Raw genomic sequence first — 22,587 nt, 5'->3', positions numbered from 1 at the left:
GTCTTGCTTAGCTCTAACTTGAATCTCCTTGATCTAAAATTAAAACCATGCTTGTCTATTTTATTATGAGGAGAAACATTCATGCTTCCTACTTATAATTTCAACTTGGCTCATAGAAGAAATGGCAACTACCTACACCCCATCAAAGAGTTTTGGGCAGGGATATTGAAGAGCTTGACATCCATTTGACTGCCTTTCACACATGATGAAGTGTTTCTACAATCTGTTCTGCCCAAATTCTTCATTTCCTGATAGACTAGAAGAAACCATGTTCTTTGCTGCTTCCTGTCCCCTGAGCGTGACAATGTGCAGTAAAACCTGCTTGGTAGTCCTCCCCCAAGGGTACTCTAGGGACTGGAAATATTAAAAAAAAAAAAAAAAAAAAAAAAAAGATGGGCCAGAAGCCCTACTTTGGCCCCTAGTTGGAATTACATGTCCCTAACATTTTTCCTGCACTGGAGATTTTAAAAAGTGGGAGAGAAGATTTGTTGATCTGGCCATTTTACAAAATGTGCCTGTTGGTCCCCATAAGATAGGTCTGCATTGAGTGCATCCATCAGAGTTTGAAGAAGGTAGATGTTGCAGCCTCCAATATCTAACATCTATATATTCTTGGAGAGATTATTGTTCTTATAATTGTTCTACATGCAAAGTAAGGCTGAGTTAGCCCTCAACGAAATCTTGACTGTGCACCCACAGTGTTAGGCACTTTGTGAGATCCTAAAGAGAACAAGCCCGGCTGGGTGTGGTGTCTCACGCCGGTAATCCCAGCACTTTGGGAGGCCTAGGCGGGAGGATCACCTGAGGTCAGGGGTTTGAGACCAGCCTAGCCAACATGGTGAAACCCTGTCTCTACTAAAAATCCAAAAAATCAGCCAGGCGTGGTGGTGGGCAACTGTAATACCGACTACTCGGGAAGCTGAGGCAGGAAAATTGCTTGAACCTGGGAGGCGGAGGTTGCAGTGAGCCAAGATTGTGCCACTGCACTCCAGCCTGGGCAAAAAGGCAACAAGGGCAAAACTCCATCTCAAAAAAAGAAACAACAGCAACAACAAAAAAAAACAAGCCCTGGTCTCTAGCCCCAAGATTTATCTCCGTTGATTCAAGCAACTTTACTGTTATCCTTAGGCATTAGTTTATAAGGTATTTATAATTTGATAGCTTCCCTTGTGGATATTTCTAGTTTCTAAAACGTAATCCTGAGCATACACAGAGAATTCTGCTAGGGTCTCATCAAAATGAAATATGACTTCCTGATCTGGCAGAGTCAAAACTTTCCAGTTGTGTTAAACTTTAAAAATAGCTTCTTTCTCTAAACAACAGGCCCCTCTTTGGCTGTTAGTATAGCATCTGTGAGTAGATCATGCTCTCTGCCATTCTCACACTTCTAGAGCCATCCAGCTGGGAACTGCTCTCCCTGACTCAAACACAGATGGGTCGTGCATCTTACCACTTGAGCCATCTATTTTGCTATTTAGTTAAAGAACAGCACACAGGTTCAGGGCAGAGCTATTGAAGAATTTAGATTAAATGTTACTGGCTGGCTCACATTGTAGTGCTGTATAGAATTTTGGGTATTACAATGTCTCCAGTGTTTTTTTTTTTTTTTTTTTCAATTTTTGGTAAAATGGCTTGAAGTTATATTGATAGCACATTATGATACTACTCTGTCCCAGCTCCCTAAAGCATTTTTCTGTTAATTTGGTTTTCTACTTCTTCTATTAGCTCATCAGTGGGTAGTATTCTCTTTGGCTGAATATAATAAAGTGCTGAGGGTGAATGTAGAAAAATTATTGTTCTGTCTCAAAAGCAATTGACACCCCCTGGAAAATCTATCAAGGAACTCACAAATAAGATTGTTTTAAAATTTGAAACAGAACATATACCATCACATAGTATTTAAATTAATGAAAGAATACAGGCTGGGCACGGTGGCTCACACCTGTAATCCCAGCACTTCGGGAGGCTGAGGTAGGCAGATTGCTTGAACCCAGCAGTTAAGACCAGCCTGGGCAACATGGAAAGATCCCATCTCTACAAAAAATACAAAAATTAGTCAGATGTGGTGGCACACACCTGTAGTTCCAGCTACTCAGGAGGCTGAAGTGGGAGGATCACCTGAGCCTGGGGAGGTTAAGGCTGCAGTAAGCTGTAATTGCACCACTACACTCCAGCCTGGGTGACAGAGTGAGACTCTGTCTAAAAAAGAGAAGAGAGAGAGAGAGAAAGAGAGGGATAGTATATTTGATTTCATAAAAACAGCCAATAGTCTGGGTTTGGCATCTCATGCCTGTAATCTCAGTGCTTTGGGAGGCCAAGGCAGGAGGCTCACTTGAGGCCAAGAGTTCAAGGTTACAGGGAGCTGGGATCATGCCACTGCATGCAAGCCTGAGTGACAGTGCGAGACCCTATCTCTAATTTAAAAAAAAAAAAAAAACAAATAATCAAAATGTAGGTATTCATTCTACATTACGGACTATTTAAAAGACCCAGAGAGAGGAAGATAGAAAAGGACAAATTATGGGGAAGACCAGGTGGTGAAAGAGATACAGAGAAATCCACACAAAGACAGGGAAAAGAGAAAGATAAGCTCAGATAAGCCAGGAACATAAAGCATAACAGCCCCAAACTATGGGATTTTAATTTGTTGCTACTAAACAATGAAACCTTTGTACAACTAGAGTAGAAGTGAAGAAATTATCCTTGGGGACTTCATGCCAAAAATAGTCGAGAAAGAACCTGAGGGCCAATGTTCTCCCACTCCTGATTTAAAGAAAGAAATATTAGAAAACAGAACAACTGACTGTGTAGTATTTAGGGGTGAGGATCATTTTAGAGAGGAGTATCAAATAGGAGTTTGAAAGGGAAAAGAGTTAAGTCACAAGAAACAAGGGTGTTGCTTTAAGCTGGTTTCTATACACCCTATAATCAGTCTTTCCTATGAATCTGAAGATGCACAATCTAAATGTGGCAGAAAACCCTTCAGTGAAAACACAACAGTGATTCTGGCTGATCCAAAGTCCTCCCCCACCCAACTAGTGAGCCTCCCCATGTCACCCTGGTTCCCTGATAGAGCGACTCCTGGAGCCCCAGGCTCTCCTTTTTGTAGACATCAGTGTGGCTATGGTAAGATGAGGTACAGAAGGTGCTGGAGCCAATTCACACTGACTTATGAGAACCATGTATTAGTCCATTTTCACTCTGCCGATAAAGACAATTTACAAAAGAGAGGTTTAATTGGACTTACAGTTCCACATGGCTGGGGAAGTCTCATAATCATGGCAGAAGGCTTGAAAGAGCAAGACCTGTCTTACATGGATGGCAGCAAGCAAAGAGAGAATGAGGAAGATACAAAAGTGGAAACCCCTGATAAAACCATCAGATCTCATAGGCTTATTCACCGTCATGAGGACAGTGTGGGGGAAACCGCCACCATGATTCAATTATCTCCCACCAGGTCCCTACCACAACATATAGGAATTATGGAGCTACAATTCAAGATGAGATTTGGGTGTGGACACAGCCAAACCATATCAAACCCATTATTAAATTTACCTGAATTTGGAGAACTAGCTATTAAGCCACCATTATTAAAAATTAAATTGGGCCAGGCACAGTGGCTCATGCCTGTAATCAGCACCTTGGGAGGCCAAGGTGAGTGGACCACTTTAAGCTCAGTATTTTGAGAACAGCTTGGCCAACATGGCCAAACCCGGTCTCTACAAAAAAACACAAAAATTAGCTGGGCATGGTGGCACACACCTGTGCTCCTGGCTAGTCAGGAGACAGAGGCTGGACAATTTCTTGAACCTGAGAGGTGGTGGTTGCAGTGAGCCAAGATTGTGTCACTGCACTCCAGCCTTGGCAACAAAGTGAGACTGTGTCTCAAAAACAAACCAACAAACAAAAAAAACAAAACTAAATTGCATAAATGTACAATTAAATAAATCATATTAATAGCAAAGGTAATAAATATTCAAAATTCATCATTTCCTAGTTATTTTCCTGCCTTTGACTACTACCTATGCTCTCATAGTTATTTACATTTATTCTGTCTGTTCAGCAGAAATACTATACAATGATCACTTCCCATCTCCGTATGAAGTGACATGATATTGATAGCTTGAAATTAATCACAGTGGGAGTATTTACACCACAGAAATCAGCAAGTGCTATGCATCAGTGGTTTCCCCCCCCTCCCTTTTTTCATTTTAGAGACTGGGTCTTGCTCTGTTCCCCAGACTGGAGTGCAGTGGTGCAATTATAGTTCACTGCAGCCTCAAGCAATCCTCCTGCCTCAGCCTCCCAAGTAGCTGAGGCTACGGGCACTTGCCACCATGGCCAGCTAATTTTTTGTAAAGATAAGGTCTATCTATGTAGGGCTTTTTAATTTCTCAAAGAACTAGAGGTTAAACATTTACCAACACAACACCAAATGGAGGGAAGAGGCAACTGCCATTGTTTCTACTGCAAATGTAAAAGTTGCTGTTTTCTATGAAGGTAGAAAATAAAGAACAAAGAGGGAAAGATGGGAGTTACCAATGTCCCAGGTGTGCATTAATTATTTTTCCACCATCCATTGCATCATGTTTGCTACCGTCCCTGTTGGCCAAAACAAGTCGCATGGCCAGCCCAAAGTGAACACAGGCAGTCATGAACACCTTGGGACCATTCTTGAAATCAACACATTGCCCAAAAAATCAGAAGTGCTAACATCTTGATGTTTCTTCTATAGCATTTCTCCAGTATCCTCTCATCTGTGGAATAGAACAGCTATGAACTTTGAAAAGGAAGAATAAAAATCAATGTGGTGTGCATATGTGCATGTGCGCACACGTGTGTGTGTGTGTGTATGTGTGAGGGAGAGATGATTTCTAAAAAGGAAACTACACAGAATGCTAATTTAAAATGGGTACAACAGAATAAGCACATCTTGCCAGCTACGTATATCATACATTCCTCCTGGACACATACTGTCTTATCCTTTCATTTTTCTCCTTTCTTAATTACTCAGCACTTAATTATGTCTCTGTAGAGTTACGGTGACCAATAAATAGTTAGATAGGTAGGATGGATGGATGGATGGATGGATGGATGGATGGATGGATGGATAGATAGATATTGTCCTGACATACAAAATATTTCCACTCACTTTATTCAGATATAGTCTAAGATCTCAGGAAGTATTTGCCTCTTTTTTTTTTTTTTTAATTTTTTGAGACAGAGTTTCACTCTGTCACGCTGGCTGGAGTGCAGTAGTGAAATCATGGCTCACTGCAGCCTTGAACTCCTGAGCTCAAGTGATCTTCCTGCCTCAGCCTCCCAAGTAGCTGGGACCACAAGTGTGCACCACCATGACCAGCAAATTTTTGGATTTTTTATAGAGATGGGGTTTCACCACATTGCCCGGGCTGGTGTATAACTTCTGAGCTCAAGAGATCCACCTGCGTCAGCCTCCCAAAGTGCTGGGATTACAGAAATGAGCCATCACTCCCAGCCCCTCTTTCCTAAAGACCAAAAACTTAAAAACTGTAGACCCAGTAAGTCACGTATATATACACCTCATGAGGGTTGGGCCCAAGAGAAAGTAACTACCTGCCCATGTGATGTATTTTGAAGGGTATTAGGAAAACCCCCTTACTGCCCAAATACTCGTTCATTTCCCCAAAGCACAAGATGCATGCTTAAGAAAACTTGAAGTGAAACTTTTATCAAAGAGTTTTACAGCCATATATATATATACACACAAACACACATATGTATAAAATGCTGCTATATGTATGTGTGTATATATATGTATGTATACATACACACATACATACACATATCTTGGTTGAATTCAGACCCAATAAAATGATGCATGAACTATGCACTTGGGTTGGGGCAAAAAAGGTATCAGAAGCACAGAGAAAAAACATTGAAAAGGGATGTAAAAAGAGTTTTTTAATATAACCTTTCCTTACTGTAAAATTTAGCTGAAGTTAATTTACAAGTTAACTGATAGTCTGTTAACTGATAGTGATTTTCCTGGGGTGCACATTGATGCCTGTGATATCCCCCATGTACCATGCAGGTGATGTCATTAATCATGGCCACCAAAAAGCACACTTGGTTCTCAAGAGGCTGTAATTTTGTCCAGTTGTGTTTTGGGGCATTGCAAGAAGATCTGGTGTTCATCCCACTGTGGGTGAAAGTGCTGAATTAGCAACTGCTAGTTCAGGATTATTATTTATTTCTAGCATTGCCTTTTTGCCACCACTACAGTGGCCCTTTCAAAATAAAAATAACAATTGGGAACTTTATTAAGTTTTCTCCTTTTTAAAATCTTTATGTTGGGAGGCCGAGGCAGGAGGATCACTTGAGCTCAGCAGTTTCAGATCAGCCTGGGCAAAACAGTGAGACCCCATCTTTACAAAATAAAAATCAGCCATGCGTGGTGACAGGCACCTATAGTCCCAGCTACTTGAGGGACTGAAATGGGAGGATCGCTTGTGCCCAGGAGTTTGAAGCTGCAGTGAGCCATGTTCATGTCACTGCACACCATCCTGGGTGACAGAGAAAGACTCTGTCTCAAAAAATAAATGAAATCTTTAGATTATCAAATTATCTTCTGATTTCTCAAAAGGTGAAGTTAATGACCCTATCCTAACTTTAGTCCATTTCCCTGGTATCTATCATTTAAAAGAAGTACCTCTTTCCAAAAACTAATATCACTTCTTGCCTTGCCATAGAAGAGAATGTAAATTCAGGTTTCTAGTGAAAAGACCTTTATTTTTGAAGACTGAAGCTAGAAAGTCCTTCCTTTAAAAATGTCATCTGTATCTTTCCATTTTATAATAAGAAAGAGGAAACAATTTTCTGGGTCTTTTTTTTCTTACATTTATTCTGAGTTAAAACTTGTTATCTTTGAACTACTCATGAAGAAAAAGGCTGCGTAAGTCAAAAATGAGCAAAAATCCGAGGACGATTATGTGGCAGTATCTAAGATAAGAGTTTTCAGCAAGTTTATGAAAATCCACTTTCTTACAATTAATGTAAAATTATAAATACATAGCTGATGGGAATGTAAAATGATACAGCATCTTTGGAAAACAATTTGGCAGTTTCTTCAAAAGATAAACCGACACTTACTCTATGACCCAGCAATTGCACTCCTAGATATCAATCCAAAAGGAATGTAAACATATATCTGTCCAAAGACTTGCACACATAGCAGTATTATCATAGTAAAAAATTACAACCAATCCAAAAGTCCATCAGCTGGTATATTAGGCCATTCTTGCATTGCTATAAAGAAATACTTGAGACTGGGTAATTTATAAAGAAAAGAGGTTTAACTGGCTCATGGTTCTGCAGGCTGTACAAGCATGGCACCAACATCACTTAGCTTCTGGGGAGGCCTCAGGGAGCTTTTACTCATGGTGGAAGATGAAGCGGGAGCAGGCACTTCACTTGGTGAAAGCAAAAGCAAGAGAAAGAGAGTGAGGGAGGAGGTGTCACATACTTTTAAAGGACCAGATCTCACAAGAACTCACTGCTGTGAAAACAGAACCAACAGAACAGAACAACAGAACCATAAGAGGATGATGCTAAACCATTCATGAGTGATCCATTCCCACGATCCAATCACCTCCCACCAGGCCCCACCTCCAACACTGGGGATTACATTTCAGTCTGAGATTTGGGCAAGGACAAATATCCACACCATATCAGCTGCTGAATAGATGAACAAATGGTGGTATAGCCATACAATGAGCATTATTCAGCAATAAAATGGGGAGAAATACTGATACATCCAACAACGTAAATGAACCTCAAAAGCATTATGCCAAGCGAAAGGGCCAGATACATAAGATCACATATTGTATAATTTCACTTAGGTGAAATGTCTAGAAAGGGAAAAACTGTTGAGACAGAACGCAGATCGGTAGCTGCCTAGGATTAGAGCTGGGAGTAAAAACCATCAGCAAATGGGCGTGAGAGAAGCTTATGGATGACAGCAGTGGTCTAAAACTGAATCGTGGTGATGGCTGCAAAGTTTATAAATTTACTAAAGCTTTCCAGCAGCATAATGAAAGTGGGTGAATTCTATGCTATGTAAATTATGCCTCAATAAAGCTGTTTTTCAAAAGGCCATACATAGTATTCTACCAGTAGTGTAAGTACAAGGAAAAATAAGAAAACTTATCAATATCTTTTTGCCTTTACAAAAAGAAGCACAAAAGGAAAGATAAACCAGAAAACCACAAAGTTCGCAATGCATAAAGGGATGTGGCACTAGGAACTGGGGAGGAAGTGGCACTTGTACAAGTAGACTTTTCTGTACAGTTTTTCTTTTGGAAACATGACAACCTTCTACATAGTCAAATTAATGAAGTTAATAAGAATGGGTTGAAGAAAATAAAATGAAGAGCAAACTGAAATCAACCCAATTAGATGACGAGTATAACCACTCAGATGGAAAGCAGAAAAAGAACTAATTCTAGCAGTGTATAAATACAATATTGGACTATACGATATTTGACTAATTTTAGCAGTGTATAAATACAAGATTTGACCACTCTCCATTCATGATGGGATAACTGGGCAGAGAGGACATCAGAATTCCTGAATTTTTCTCAGAGGTCTGTTTTGTGCAGTGGAAAGAACGAAGCAGTTCTGAAACTATTTTAGCTGTGTTATACAATAGAGCAAATATATAAATATGTCGTTTTGGGGACCTAGAGTTTTCACTGAAAAAAAACCCTATGAGGATAGATAGAAATTAGAATTATTGCTGTGAACTCATGAATTCTAAAATATGTATATGTTCACATGTATATGTATTTATGTATATACACATAGGTCTGTAGGTATGTAAGTTTGTAGGTATGAAGTATAAACATCCTTTGACTTTAGATCACTCATCTGAAAGGTGCAAGAAGCAGATTCCTCAGTAGCAATGGGCATGCCTCACATCCAGAGCTTGCTCTCTAATACCTTTTTCCATTAAAAGGAACCAAGACGCATGAGGGAAATGGTTGAATTCAGGGCTGGGGCAGGTAGCTACAAGAAAAGCTTAGATGATCTCTTCATACCAGATATTAAGAAAGTGCTCAAAATGATGGAGGAATATAATATATCACAAGAACACAGGAGCCAGCTTGGAGGGGCTTCACTGGTTAAATCCAGAGCAATTTGAACACGAAAATCTTGAAGTACAGTAGTGAATTATAAGTCTGAAAAAAATAGTTTTTCTTGCATCAGAAAGAAAAATACATCAGGAACTGGAGATTAGGGAGGGTTCCTGCTTAAAGTAGCATACTAAGTGTCAAATGGTAAATGAGGAGGGAGTGCTACCATTGGAAAATAACCATTTCCCAATCATCATAGTAAAGACCCGTTCTGCAGGAATCAGCAAAGAGTGAACCGTAATGTAAACCATGGACTTCGGGTAACAATGATGCGTCCTTGTAGGTTCATCAGTTGTGACAAGTGTACCACCCTGGTGAGAGATGTTGATAACGGGGGAGGCTGTGCATGTATGGAGCATGAGGTACATAGAAAAGCTCTACATTCTGCTCAGTTTTGCTGTGAACTTGGAACTGATGTAAAAAAAACTATATATTTTAAATGACCCTGCATATAATGAGATGTCAGCTGTCTTATTATCTTTGGTTTTCAGACTATGATGTAGCTCAATATTATTTCCTATGTACTTATTTTTCTCCACATACATCAAACTTTTTGAAACTGTGGCTTGAAATCTTTTATCTATTAAGAACGTGTTTGTGCGTTTCCTTTTCTAAGGTTAATTATTCCCTCAGTTCTAGCTTTTTTTCCTGTTTTATTAATTAATAAACTTTATTTTTAGTTTTGGGTTCACAGCAAAATTTGAGTGGAGAATACAGAAAGTTCCCATATCCAGCCCACTAATTGTGTCCCAAGTGTCATTTAAACTCTGTTTAACTTTTCTGCTGTTCATCTGTTGCTTTTATTGGGACATTTTCTTTTAGCCTGTCTTCCATTTTACTAATCACACTTTCCTGGGCTCCTCTTGTTAATTTCTTATTTTCTTCATGTCAGTTCTAAATATAAAAGAAGAATGGCTTTCATAAGAAAAAGATAGAAGAGCAGCTTTACAATATCTGAGTAGAAAAGCTATTGTTTTAATGCAATAAAATTCTAAACACAAAGGAAAAAAATAAATTTGATTATAATAAAGAATGTGAAATGCTACTGCTCATCAAAATACATCATTAAAGAAGGGATTGAGCAACCCACAAACTAAGTACTGTTTGCATTATATATGCCCCATAAAGCACAGAAAGCCAGAATATAAAACAAATTCTTACCACTTGAAAAGAAAAACCCTGAAAACCCATTAGAAAAATGGGTAAAAAACTTGAATAGACACTACACAAAAAAGAATGTACAAATGATCAATAGAAATATAAAAAGATGTTTCACTTCTTTATCTTCAGGAAAATGCTAACTTAAATCATGATGAGATACCATCCTACACACACCAGTTCAGCTAAAATGAAAAGGAGCAATATCAAGTCCTGGCAAGCCCATGGGGCAATCAGATCATTCATGTACACGTGGTGGAGTTTAAATTAAACCACACTGGGAAACTGTTTGGCAGCATCTACTGAAGCTGTATATGTAGCTACCCTGTTCCCCTTCACACAAACATCTACAGCAGATAGGTTTTCAAATGTTCTTAGTCCCAGGAGTCATAGGAGCTCTGCACAGGAAACTACCCAAATGTCCATCAACAAGAAATTGGATAAACACCGTGGTATCTGCACCCAGTGGAACACTAGACAGCAATAGAAATACACAAACCAGAACCCACACAACAATGAGGAAACTCACAGGCCTAATGCCAAGCTACACCCCAGGGAGTCCATATTCATGGTTCTGTTTACATAAAATATAAAATGAATTTTATAATTCATTTTATAAAACTGTCAAAATGAATGAATCTGTGGTGCTATTAAACAGTGGGTGCTCTCTTGAGAACTGGATGTCAGCAAAAAGTACTTCTGAGATGTGGGTGATATTCTGTGTGTAGATTTCAGTGCTAGGCACATGGCTGTATTCGGTTTGTGAAAGTTCTTGGAGATGAACATGTATAATTTTTTGCATTTTCTGTATGCATGTGTAACTTTAGTAACAACTTGGAGAAAAAGAATGAAGTAAAAATATCCAATCTGACATTCAAAATTCAGCAAAAATCAGTAAGCATAGAAGATGATAAGAAAAAGATGCTGTGATATTTTTGTTAAAAATTCGTATTTCATTAGCCAGGTGTCGTGGTGGGTGCCTGTAATCCCAGCTACTCGGGAGGCTGAGGCAGGAGAATTGCTTGAACCCGGGACGTGGAGGCTGCAGTGAGCTGAGATTGCACCACTACACTCCAGCCTGGGCAATGGAGAGAGACTCCATTAAAAAAAAAAAAATCAATATTTCAGTGTGTATTTTGTATGTGTGTAGAAAACCTCAAATGGCTGCATACAAAAAAATAATTTAAAATTGGAAGGAAATAATGAAGAGGTTTTTAAAAGACAAGTTTAAAAATATAATTTTTGCATTTTATTTTGCTTACTTGTAGGTATTTTACAGACTGTATATTCATATACATGAAAATGAATGAACAAAATTTGGCAAAAAAAAATCTATGCACTGTGCTAACAAAAGCATATCTCAAGTGAGTAAAACCAGATACCTCATGAAATTGTTAAGCTGATTTCCAAAATCGTCACTCCTCAGGTTGCTATTAAATATTCTGAATGATATTTAAATATTATTTGATTTTTATATTTAAATATAACAAGTGATATTTTTAAAATAAAACAAAAAGATTTATTTAAAAAAATTAACATCACCAATGAGAGGCAAATGGGTATCACGTGCCTGAAATTGTGAAGGACAGAGACTCACTTATGTAGTATTCTGGCCAAGGATGCATAACCTAAATGCAACCACGAAGAAACTTCAGACAAGCATAAAATGGATGTTTTAGTTAAAAGTTGTTGGAGGGCCAGACTGCATTTTTCAAACATGTCAATGTCATTTTGAAAAGAAAAGTAAAGAAAAAGTTCCAGATTAAAGGAGGCTAAGGAGAGACATGACACTTAAATTCAATCCCTGACCAGAGGCTAGATCCTGTACATGACAGAAGAAAATGCTAAAGCATATCATTAGGTCATTCAGTAAAACTGGAATACCAATGGTAGATTAGATAAAAGTATTGTATCAATATTAAGTTTACTAATCAGTTAACATAGAAAAAAATGAATAAATTCATAGACATATACAACCTACAAGACTAAATTATGAAGAAATAGAAAATGTGAACAGATCAATAACATGTAAGGAGATTGAATCGGTAAGTTTCTCATCAAAGAAAAGCCCAGGACCTAATGACTTCACTGCTGAATTCTACCAAACATTTAAAGAACTCATAGCAATCCTTAAACTCTTCCAAAAAAATTAAAGAGGAGGGAAATATTGATGAAATAAATTAAAGACACAAATAAATGGAAAAGTATCTCATGTTCATGGACTGGAAGAATTGAAATTTGTAAGATGTCCGTATCCAAAGTGATCTACAGGTTCCATGTAATCTCTATCAAAATTCCAATAACATTTTTCACAAAAATAGGAAAAAAAATCTTAAAATGTTATGTGTCACAAAAAATATCAATTAGCCAAAGCAATTTTGAGCAAAAATAACAAAGCAGGAGGCATCACAGTAACTAATTTGAAAATACACTATAAAGCTATAATAATAAAAACAGCATGGTAGTGGTATAAAAACAGACATATAATCTAATGGGACAGAATAAAAATCCCAGAAATAAATCCATGCATTTATAGTCTATGTACTTTAAAAAAAAATACCAAGGACTTACAATGGGAAAACTGGATATCCACATGTAGAAGATTGAAATTAGACCCTCATCTCACACCACATGCAAAAATCAACTCAAAATGGATTAAAGACTTAAATATAAAACCTACAATTGTGAAACTAGAAGAACACATAGGGGAATAGCTTCATGACATTGGTCTAGGCAATAATATTTTTTATATGACCACAAACACGTGGCAACAAAAGTAAAAATAGACAAATGGGACTGCATTAAACTAAAAACCTCTGCATAGCAAAGAAAACGACTAACAGAGTAAAGAGAAACCTACAGAATGGGAGAATATATTTGCAAATCATAATCAGCCTCCAAAATATGTGAGAAACTCAAATAACTCAAAAGTAAAAAGACAAATAACCTGATTTAAAAAATTAGCAAATGACCTGAATTGACATTTCTCAAGGGAAGACATACAAATAACTAACTAGGAATGTGAAAAAGAAATGCTCAGCCAGGGCGCCATGGCTCATGCTTGTAATTCCAGCACTTTGGGAGGCTGAGGCGGGTGGATCGCCTGAGGTCAGGAATTCGAGACCAGTCTGGCCAACATGGTGAAACCCTGTCTCTACTAAAAATACAAAACTTAGCTGGGCGTGGTGGTGGGCACCTGTGATCCTAGCTACTTGGGAGGCTGAGGCAGGAGAATCGCTTGAGCCTAGGAGGTGGAGGTTGCAGTGAGCCAAGATTGTGCCACTGCACTCCAGCCTGGGCGACAGAGTGAGACTCTGTCTCAAAGAAAAAAAAAAATACTCAACATCTCTAATCATCAGGGAAATGCAAATTGAAACCCCAATGAGATATTACCTCACACCTGTTAGGATGGCTATTACCTGAAAGATAAAAGATAACAAGCATTGGCAAGGATGTAGAAGAGAGGGAAGCCTTGCAGACTGTTGGTGGGACTATACATTAGTACAGCAATTGTGGAAAATAGTATAAATGTTTCCTCAAAAAACTAAAAATGGAACTATCATATGATCCAGCAATCCCACTTCTGGGTATATATCCAAAGAAAATGAAATCTGTGTATCGAAGAGATATCTGCAGTCTCATGTTCATTGCAGCGTTATTCACAATAGCCAAGATATGGAATCAATCTAAGTGTTCAGAAAATGTGGTGTATATGCACAACAGAATACATTCAGCCTTTAAAAATACAGAAATCTTGTCATTTGTGACAACATGGATGAACGTGGAGGACATTATCTTGAGTGAACTAAACCAGGCACAGAAAGACAAACTGATGACCTCACTTATATGTAGAATATTTTTTAAAAGTCATACTCATAGAAACAAGGAGTTAAATGATGGTTACCAGAGACTGGGTGTGGTCATTGGGAAGATGTTGGTCAAAAGAAACAAAATTTCAGTTAAACAAGAGGAATGAGTTCAAGAGATCTACTGAACATCAAGATGACTATAGTTTATAATAATATATTGTATACTTGAAAACTTTTAAGAGATTTTAAGTATTCTCACCACAAAAAAGTGAGGTAATGCATACGCAAAATGACTTTAGCCATTTCAGTGTATATACACATATCAAAACATCATGTTGTACACCATAATATATATGCAATTTTTACTTGTCAATTAAAAAAAAGAAAAAGTGGCTGGGCATAGTGGCTCACGCCTGTAATCCCAGCACTTTGGGAGGCCGAGGTGGGCGGATCACCTGAGGTCGGGAGTTCGAGACCAGACTGACCAACATGGAGAAACCCTGTCTCTACTAAAAATACAAAATTAGCCAGGCATGGTGGTGCATGCCTGTAATCCCAGCTACTTGGGACGCTGAGGCAGGACCATCGCTTGAACCCGGGAGGTTGCGGTGAGCCGAGATTGCACTCCAGCCTGGAAAACAAGAACAAAACTTCCTCTCAAAAAAAAAAAAAAAAAAAGAAAAAGTAACTAAATGTACTGTATTTGTTAAGTGTACTGTGGTTATAAAGGAGAATCCCTATTTTTAGGAAATATGCTGAGTATTTTCCCCTCAAATGGTTCATAAATATATATACATATATCTAGTTTATACACAAATACATATGCAGATATAGATGATGTATTTTTAATGTATATATAAAAAGAGATTGAGAATGGTGACGCAAATGGGGTAATCTGAGTAACTCCTGCAAATTTTTTATGTTTAAAATAATTGCCAAACAAAAGTTTAAAAATTGGAGTTAAATCCTGAAAGTTATCTTTCACTCCCATCTCCTCTTCCAAGGAGTAAGCCAATATTAACAGTTTTATATGTGTATTTCTAGACCCATGTCTATGTTTTTTATTGAGGTAAAATATATATAACATAAAATCTACTATTTTTAAGTGCACAGTTTAGTGCATTAAATACAAAAATGTGGAACTCTTCTTGAATTTGTGTGTCATCCTTGAGCAGGGGCCAAGCCAATTTTGTCTGTATTATTCCAATTTTAGTATATGTGCCGCTGAAGCAAGTACTCCATGCATTTTTAAACATACGTGTTCCAATATTATAAATGTAACTATATTGTACCAAAAAAGAAAATGAAAAAGAAAGATGTTCCTAGTAAAATGAGAACAACTATTTCATCACCAGCAGAACTGCAGAAATGTTAAAGGAACCTCTTCAGGCAGAAAGAAAATAACTGATGAAAATTTTAATTCACACAATGTAATAAAGAACATTTGAAATGGCAAATATAAAAACATTTTTTTCCTACTTAATCTCTTTAAAAGATATTTGACTATTTAAAGCAAACATAACAAAGTCTGTGGGTTCATTACCTACATAGAAGTAAAATATATTACAACAATGACACAGAGGACAGGAGGAGCAGAATGAAAGTATGCTGTTGTAAGTTTCTTACATGTCATGTGAAATGATATAACGTTATCTGAAAGTAGACTGATTAGTTAAATATTGTAAACCCTAGAGCAACCACTAAAAAGAAACCATACAAAAGAATTATTGCTAGTAAGCCAATAGTGGAGAGAAAATAGAATCTAAAAAATATTTATTAATACAAATAAATAAAGGAACAAAGGAAAAAGAAAACATAAAATAGATGGGACAAAGGGAAAACAAATATCAATATGGTAAATTAAAACTCAACGATATCAATAATTCTATTGAATGTAAATGGTCTAGACGCTCCATTAAAAGATTGTCAGATTGGATAAAAAAAAGCAAGACCTAACTATATGTATGTTGTCTATAAGAAACTGACTTTAAATATAAAGACATGGACAGGTTAAAAAAAAGAATAACAAAACATTCCCCGAAATGTTACAAAAAAGTAAAAGAATGTCATGCAAGCATTAAGCAAAAGTAAGAGAATTGGCTATATTAATATTATACAAAGTAGATTTCATACTGGGGATCATAATGGGAAATGGATCAGAAAACACAACAATGCTCACAGAGCTTCAAAATATATGAAGCAAACACTGGTAGAAGTAGAAGAAGAAATAGACACAATTACAGTTACAAACTTCAACACTCCTCTCTCAATAATTGTTAAATTATGTGGGGAGAAAACCAGTAAGGATGCATGAAACTTGAACAACACTATTAACTACTTAAATTAATTGGCATTTATAAAACACTCACCCAACAACTGCAGAATAAACATTCTTTTCAAGTGTACATGGAGAATTTATCAAGATAGACCATATCGGGTCCATAAAACAAGTCTTAATACAATTTAAAGGATTAATGTCTAAAATATAGTATCTGACACCAATAAAAACATCACAAGTGAAATAAGAAAATATTTTGAAAGGCATGAAAATGAAAGCATGTTCCCACACATATAAAAAGTGTGGGAATCATTTAAAGCAGTGCTAAAAAGGAAATTTATAACTTTTTTTTTTTTTTTGAGACGGAGTCTCACTCTGTCACCCAGGCTGGAGTGCGGTGACACAATCTCAGCTCACTGCAACCTCCACCTCCCGGATTCAAGCGATTCTCCTGCCTCAGCCTCCTGAGTAGCTGGGACTACAGGCATGCGCCACCACACCCGACTAACTTTTGTATTTTCAGTAGAGACAGGTTTTCACCACATTGGCCAGGCTGGTCTTGAACTCCTGACCTCAGGTGATCCAACCTCCTCGACCTCTCAAAGTGTTGAGATTACAGACATGAGCCACTGCACCCGGCCGGAAATTTATAAGTTTAAATACTTATGTTGGAAAGTAGAAAACTTTATAGTTAAATGTCTACATCTCCACCTTAAGAAAATAGAAAAAGAAGAGCAATTTAACCCAAAGTAAGTGGAAGGGAAGAAATAACCAGAAATCAATAGAATAATAAATGGACAAACAGTAGAGAAAACCAATGAAAACAAAAGCCACTCTTTGAAAACACAGCTGGTAAATCTTTAGCCAACTTAAACAAGAAAAATAGATAAAGAACACACAATTACAAGTACCCAGAATGCAATTTCTATACCCTACTAAAAGGATAATAAAGAAATGTTATGAATAAACTTGAAACAATAAATTCATCAAATTAGATAAAAATACATTCCTTGAAAGATCAGAACAACTAAAGCTCACTCAAAGAGAAATAATTTAAACATCCCTATTTATATTAAAGAAAGTGAAGTTGTAGTCATATACCTTTCTACAAAGAAAACCCATAGATTCAGAGGCTTGACTGATGAATTCTACTGAATGTTTAAGGAAGGAATAAAACCAATCCTGCACAAAAGCATAGAAAGAAGACTTTCCAGTTCATTTTATGCAGCTAGTTTTACCCTGATAACACTAGAAAAAGAAATTTAAAAGGTAGAAAACTACAGACCAATATTTCTTATGAACACAGGCACAAAAATCCTTAACAGAATTTCAGTAAATCAAATCCAGCTACATATAATAAAAGAATACATCATGAACAAGTGGGGTTTATCCTAGAAATGTAATATTGAGTCAACATGCAAAAATCAATAAATAGAATTCATCATACTAGCAGACTAAAAAGGAGAAACTATATGATTCATATCGTTTCGTCTTAAAAAGTGCAGAAAAACATCTGACAAATTTCAACACCCATTCTTGATTTAAAACAAACAAACAAAAAGCCCTTAGCAAATTAGAAATAGGAGAAAACTTTCTCAATGCGATAGAGGAAATCCACCAAAAACCTACAGCTAATGCCATAATTTAAAACTGAATTATTTTCTCCTAAGATCGGGAAGAAGGCAAGATGTTCCCTCTTGTCACTTCTATTCAGTGCGAGTTTCCAGTTAATGTTATAAGGCAAGAAACCAAAATAAAAGTCCTATCTTTGGAAATGTATATGTAAAACTGTCATTATGCACCAGCAATGTGGCTGTTGATACAGAAAATCCAAAGGAATCTACCAAAAAGTAACCACAGCTAACTAAGAAGCAAATTTAAACAAGGTCACAGGATACAAGGTCAACATACACAAATCAATTATATTTCTATATGGTAGCAACAAACAATTGGAAATTTACATTTTAATAATATGTTTAAAATGGCATCACAAAACATGATTTATTTAGGAATAAACATAACAAAATAATGATGGTATGTGTAGTAACGAAATCAGTCTTTTCCTTTTCAGCAGTTTTCAGTTATCTACAGTCAACTACAATCCAAAAATATGAAGATATTTTGAGAGACCACATTCACACAACCTTTATTAGTTTGTTATAATTCTTCTACTTTATTATTAGTTATTGTTACTCTCTTACTATGCCAAATTTATAAATTAAACTTTATCATAGGTAACTAGATATTAAAAAAAAACATGGGATATATAGGGGTTAGTACTCTCCACAGTTTGAGGCATAGCTGGGTTTATTGGAACGTGTCCTCTGCAGGTAAGGGTGGGCAACTGTACAGAGAAAAGTCCAAGACTTTGCTGAGATAAATTAAATATCTCAATAAATAGTGAGACACACATGTTCATAGTTGAGTTGACTTGATATTGTTGAGATGTCAGTTCTCCCTAAATTGTGAGTCAGTGCTGTCCCAATCAAAATCAAGCTGAATTTTTTATGTAGAAATTTATATAGAATTGCAGGCGAGGCGCGGTGGCTCACACCTGTAATCCTAGCACTTTGGGAGGCCAAGACAGGCACATCACCTGCAGTCAGGAGTTCGAGACCAGCCTGGCCAAAATGGTGAAACCCCTAAAAATACAAAAATTAACCAGGTGTGGTGGCGTGCTCCTGTAATCCCAGCTACTTGGGAGACAGGCAGGAGAAACTCTTGAATCCGAGAGACAAAGGTTGCAGTGAGCCGAGATAGCACCACTGCACTCCAGCCTGGGTGATGGAGCGATACCTTGTCTCAAAAAAGAAAAAGAAAAAAGAAATTTATGTAAAAATGCAGAATCCTAGAATAAGCAAAATAATTTTGGAAAAAAAAAAAGAACAATCACTGGTCAATTCGAAGGCTTACTATAAAGCTAAAATAAGACAGTGGGTTGTTAGCATAAGGATAGACATATAGATCCATGAAACTGAGAGTTCAAAAATAGGCCCACACATAAATGATCAATTGTTTTTCTTTTTTTTTTTTTTTTATTATACTTTAGGGTTTTAGGGTACATGTGCACAATGTGCAGGTTTGTTACATATGTGTCCATGTGCCATGTTGATTTCCTGCACCCATTAACTCGTCATTTAGCATTAGGTGTGTCTCCTAATGCTGTCCCTCCCCCCTCCCCCCACCCCACAACAGTCCCTGGAGTGTGATGTTCCCCTTCCTGTGTCCATGAGTTCTCATTGTTCAATTCCCACCTATGAGTGAGAACATGCGATGTTTGGTTTTTTGTCCTTGCGATAGTTTACTGAGAATGATGTTTTCCAGTTTCATCCATGTCCCTACAAAGGACACGAACTCATCATTTTTTATGGCTGCATAGTATTCCATGGTGTATATGTGCCACATTTTCTTAATCCAGTCTATTGTTGTTGGACATTTGGGTTGGTTCCAACTCTTTGCTATTGTGAATAGTGCCGCAATAAACATACGTGTGCATGTGTCTTTATAGCAGCATGATTTATAGTCCTTTGGGTATATACCCAGTCATAGGATGGCTGGGTCAAATGGTATTTCTAGTTCGAGATCCCTGAGGAATCGCCACACTGACTTCCACAATGGTTGAACTAGTTTACAGTCCCACCAACACTGTAAAAGTGTTCCTATTTCTCCACATCCTCTCCAGCACCTGTTGTTTCCTGATTTTTTAATGATGGCCATTCTAACTGGTGTGAGATGGTATCTCATTGTGGTTTTGATTTGCATTTCTCTGATGGCCAGTGATGATGAGCATTTCTTCATGTGTTTTTTGGCTGCATAAATGTCTTCTTTTGAGAAGTGTCTCTTCATGTCCTTTGCCCACTTTTTGATGGGGTTGTTTGTTTTTTTCTTGTAAATTTTTTTGAGTTCATTGTAGATTCTGGATATTAGCCCTTTGTCAGATGAGTAGGTTGCAAAAACTTTCTCCCATTCTGTAGGTTGCCTGTTCACTCTGATGGTAGTTTCTTTTGCTGTGCAGAAGCTCTTTAGTTTAATTAGATCCCATTTGTCAATTTTGGCTTTTGTTGCCATTGCTTTTGGTGTTTTAGACATGAAGTCCTTGCCCACGCCTATGTCCTGAATGGTATTGCCTAGGTTTTCTTGTAGGATTTTAATGGTTTTAGGTCTAACATATAAGTCTTTAATCCATCTTGAATTAATTTTTGTATAAGGTGTAAGGAAGGGATCCAGTTTCAGCTTTCTACATATGGCTAGCCAGTTTTCCCAGCACCATTTATTAAATAGGGAATCCTTTCCCCATTTCTTGTTCTTGTCAGGTTTGTCAAAGATCAGATAGTTGTAAATATGCGGCATCATTTCTGAGGGCTCTGTTCTGTTCCATTGATCTATGTCTCTGTTGTGGTACCAGTACCATGCTGTTTTGGTTACTGTAGCCTTGTAGTATAGTTTAAAGTCAGGTAGCATGATGCCTCCAGCTTTGTTCTTTTGGCTTAGGATTGACTTGGCGATGTGGGCTCTTTTTTGGTTCCATATGAACTTTAAAGTAGTTTTTTCCAATTCCGTGAAGAAAGTCATTGGTAGCTTGATGGGGATGGCATTGAATCTATAAATTACCTTGGGCAGTATGGCCATTTTCACGATATTGATTCTTCCAACCCATGAGCATGGAATGTTCTTCCATTTGTTTGTATCCTCTTTTATTTCATTGAGCAGTGGTTTGTAGTTCTCCTTGAAGAGGTCCTTCACATCCCTTGTAAGTTGGATTCCTAGGTATTTTATTCTCTTTGAAGCAATTGTGAATGGGAGTTCACTCATGATTTGGCTCTCTGTTTGTCTGTTATTGGTGTACAAGAATGCTTGTGATTTTTGTACATTAATTTTGTATCCTGAGACTTTGCTGAAGTTGCTAATCAGCTTAAGGAGATTTTGGGCTGAGACAATGGGGTTTTCTAGATATACAATCATGTCATCTGCAAACAGGGACAATTTGACTTCCTCTTTTCCTAATTGAATACCCTTTATTTCCTTCTCCTGCCTGATTGCTCTGGCCAGAACTTCCAGCACTATGTTGAATAGGAGCGGTGAGAGAGGGCATCCCTGTCTTGTGCCAGTTTTCAGAGGGAATGCTTCCAGTTTTTGCCCATTCAGTATGATATTGGCTGTGGGTTTGTCATATATAGCTCTTAATATTTTGAGATACGTCCCATCAATACCTAATTTATTGAGAGTTTTTAGCATGAAGGGTTGTTGAATTTTGTCAAAGGCCTTTTCTGCATCTATTGAGATAATCATGTGGTTTTTGTCTTTGGTTCTGTTTATATGCTGGATTACATTTATTGATTTGCGTATGTTGAACCAGCCTTGCATCCCAGGGATGAAGCCCACTTGATTATGGTGGATAAGCTTTTTGATGTGCTGCTGGATTCGGTTTGCCAGTATTTTATTGAGGATTTTTGCATCAATGTTCATCAAGGATATTGGTCTGAAATTCTCTTTTTTGGTTATGTCTCTGCCAGGCTTTGGTATCAGGATGATTCTGGCTTTGTAAAATGTGCTAGGGAGGATTCCCTCTTTTTCTATTGATTGGAATAGTTTCAGAAGGAATGGTACCAGTTCCTCCTTGTACCTCTGGTAGAATTCAGCTGTGAATCCATCAGGTCCTGGACTCTTTTTGGTTGGTAAGCTATTGATTATTGCCACAATTTCAGAACCTGTTATTGGTCTATTCGGAGATTCAACTTCTTCCTGATTTAGTCTTGGGAGGGTGTATTTGTCGAGGAATTTATCCATTTCTTCTAGATTTTCTAGTTTATTTGCACAGAGGTGTTTGTAGTATTCTCTGATGGTAGATTGTATTTCTGTGGGATCGGTGGTGATATCCCCTTTTTCGTTTTTTATTCCATCTATTTGATTCTTCTCTCTTTTCTTCTTTATTAGTCTTGCTAGTGGTCTATCAATTTTGTTGATCTTTTCAAAAAACCAGCTCCTGGATTCATTAATTTTTTGAAGGGTTTTTTGTGTCTCTATTTCCTTCAGTTCTGCTCTGATTTTAGTTATTTCTAGCCTTCTGCTAGCTTTTGAATGTGTTTGCTCTTGCTTTTCTAGTTCTTTTAATTGTGATGTTAGGGTGTCAATTTTGGATCTTTCCTGCTTTCTCTTGTGGGCATTTAGT

At 37.3% G+C, this 22,587-nt stretch overlaps 1 protein-coding gene and 1 non-coding gene across 2 annotated transcripts in view; both read right to left on the bottom strand.

The window, feature by feature from the left end:
• Window positions 1-22,587, bottom strand: part of ARMC3 (armadillo repeat containing 3) — a 273,044-nt gene that overhangs the window by 229,597 nt on the left and 20,860 nt on the right. The gene's annotated exons all lie outside the window — the stretch shown is intronic.
• Window positions 15,271-15,377, bottom strand: LOC129492344 (U6 spliceosomal RNA). The gene has a single exon (XR_008660806.1). It is a non-coding gene; the product is annotated as a U6 spliceosomal RNA (small nuclear RNA).

This window comes from Symphalangus syndactylus, chromosome 10 (assembly GCF_028878055.3).
Source record: "Symphalangus syndactylus isolate Jambi chromosome 10, NHGRI_mSymSyn1-v2.1_pri, whole genome shotgun sequence".
Taxonomy (NCBI): Eukaryota; Metazoa; Chordata; class Mammalia; order Primates; family Hylobatidae; genus Symphalangus; species Symphalangus syndactylus.
This window is presented reverse-complemented; position numbering and strand designations above follow the sequence as displayed.